The sequence below is a fragment of the Lupinus angustifolius genome, chromosome LG12, assembly GCF_001865875.1.
Source record: "Lupinus angustifolius cultivar Tanjil chromosome LG12, LupAngTanjil_v1.0, whole genome shotgun sequence".
In the NCBI taxonomy this organism is placed as follows: Eukaryota; Viridiplantae; Streptophyta; class Magnoliopsida; order Fabales; family Fabaceae; genus Lupinus; species Lupinus angustifolius.
The window spans coordinates 5,692,086-5,695,223 of record NC_032020.1 but is presented as its reverse complement, the minus strand read 5'-3'; positions in this window follow the sequence as shown (position 1 = coordinate 5,695,223).

Sequence of the window (3,138 nt, the reverse complement as noted above, 5' to 3'; positions counted from 1 at the left end):
CTTTGCTAACATTATGCTAGGAGAGTTTGAGATGTCATCGATGAACAAATTATATTTATTTCTTGGGCTACAAATAAATGAAACCATGAATGAAATCTTTGTAATCAAATTCAAGTATTGTGAAGACCTTTTGAAACGATTTGACATTGATGAATGGAAAGCTATTGCCACAGCAATGGATTCAAGTACTTATGTCAACAAAGATGAATTTGGGAAACCCATAGATATTACCAAATATCGATGTATGATTGCATCTATACTCTATCTCTACATCCAGTCTTCTTGCAAACCACAAAGAATTTCACCATCTAATGAATGTTAATCTTATAAATCTTACACCAAGACTTTGTCTCAGATAATCAGTCACCAATGAAGTAGCACACCACTCCATGATTATCATCACTCTTTCCCTTCACCACACCCTATGTTGAACTTACAACAATTTGATTGATGAAAAACTTTGTATCTATGGCTAAGGATTGCTATGAATTGTAATACTTAAGCTTTCAATTCCTTTAAGTTAATCACTTTCTCTTCTCATATGGGTTTTCCAAAAATTGTAGCATTCTCCAACAAAGTTGGGAGGATGATTTTATTGGAACCTTCTCCTAGAAAGGACTTAGAGAACATCTTAGAAAGTTAGGATCTAGAGAATAATTTAGTCAACCTTTTATCTATTGTCAATTGTATATCTAGATGTCAAATTAAGAGTGGGCTGAATTTCTTTTATTGTTTTCTACAAATTTTATGCCGATTTTTTACACATGTAAAAATATAAAACTCAGATATGCAATGAAAGACTAAGTTAGCAAAAATCAAAGTGCAAAATGTAAAAGAGTTAGGTAAAAGAGATGAAATATGTATATTGTTTTACCTTCTATCCACCAAAGGCTACATCCTCTTGCAAACCACAAGGGATTTCACTATGTAATGAATGCCAATCTTACAAATTTTACACCAAGACTTTGTACCATATTATCACTCACCAATTAAGAACCACATCACTTCTTAATTATCACTATTTACCTTCACGACACCCTATGGTAAATTTACATCATTTTGATAGATGAAGAACTTTGTATCTAGGGCTAAGGATATCCATGAATTTTAATACTTAAGCTTTCAATCCTTGTAAGTCAATCACTCTAAATAGCATACAAATTCTCTAATGTTTTCCATATAAAAGAAAAGTTCAGAAAACTTGGAATAAAAATACTTTGACAACTTTTCAAGAAATCATAAAATTTGCTTAAGTTGTGGAAAAGGTGTGTATGAAGTGGATGTAAAAGTTGTATGAAAGATTGGTAAAAGTTGTGTTTCAAATCTGAATGTTAAGGATGTTTAAATAGGCTTCCGACCAGCTAACATACCCATTCCAAGAGGTATAAGTCAATTGGAGAGACATTGATTCGTTTTGGAAGAAGTTGTTTCAGTTTAAATATGAAAATTGTTGTAACATCTATGAGTAATAAATTACTTGTCTAGTGTAATCGATCACCTTAAGCTTTTGTCCAACGAGCAATTGTTTACTCGATTGAGTAATTGGTTCCTCTATCATATTTTTTCCTGGTAATGTGTTACTTGGTTTGGGAAATCGATTACTTTGTCCTAGTAACATGTTGTTACTCATTTCCAATAACCTATTACTCAACTTTTTAAAAATTTCTTTTCAACCTTTTAAAATCATTTACGATTAGAAGTACCTAATTTAGAAGGCTAAAAATTCTTTTCACTTCATGTGCATGCTTTTGTGTATTCAAGGTCTTCAACGTCTTAAATCCTTTTTTATTTTTTTATCGACGTTGGTGTCTTCATCAAAACTTAGCAAGGTCGAGAGCAAAAAAAAATTTACAAATGTGATTTGATTGGTTATTTTGTTTCTCATTTGATAGGTATCCCAAAAAATAAGCATGTGTTTCATTAAGTACTTCAAAAATAGAATAAAATTGGAACATACAGTTGTTGTGCACAAGTCCTTTGGGTCAAAAACAACTATGTGACTATGAATTAGATTTTGGTTGCATTCCTATTAGATGTGAAAATATATACTATTAATTTAACAGAACCCAATAATAAATTCTATAAGTAAATATGTTGATATAAGGCATCAATTTGTGAGGGATCATGTACTCAAAAAAGGATATGGTATTATAAATTGTTGAAACACATGCTCAACTTGTATCTACATAGTTTTATATTCACTAAACCTTTTCTTAGAGAATCTTTTTATAAAATTAGGAGAGAACTTGATATAAAGGATGAAAATCACTTGTAATAAGCATCCCTTTACATAGTTTTATTGATATGTTGGGTGTGAAATGGTTGATTATAGCTTGTATGATTTTTTGGGTTGATACAATTGTTATTAGGGGATCAAAATATTTGGTTAACAAATTTCCCAAGTTTGGTAACTAATTATTGGGACATGGATATGCTCGTTCAAGTTCTAGGGAGATCATGTAACCAATTACATCATAGGTGTAACCGTTTACAAGACATTGATAACTAGTTCTATAACAATTGAGTAACTATTACTGTGTATGAGTAATCAATTACATGGAATTGGAAATTAGTTCCACAATAATTAGGTAACCAATCACACGTAACTAGTAGTCAGTTATAGAACAAATAGATAATCGATTAGTGTATATGATTAACTAACTACTGGTCAATGGAAATCAATTCCAAAATAGTTGAGTAACTAATTATTCTATGAGAATAATGTATATCCTCGTATCAGGAGATAATTTATCTCCTCTAGCCAGTAAAAATGTGACATGTGTGCTATTTTGTTTATTTTTAAAAATATTTTTATAGAAAATTATGAAACATGACATATGTCAAGATTTCACTGGCTGAAGGAGATAACTTATCTCCTTATACTAGGAGATGCTTCATTCCCTTATTCTATATCACTAAACAATTACTAGCCAATGGAAATGAATTCCAAAATATATGAGTAACTGATTACACTATATGTGTCAGTGTTGTTGAAACCGGACCGGATCGGACGGTCCGACCGGTCTGACCGCTGACCGGACTTGATAACGGCTCTGGTTTGCCGTCTTAACCGAATGAGAGTTGGACCGCTTTAAACCGGAAAAAATCCGGTCCGACCATGTTAAACCCGGTTAAACC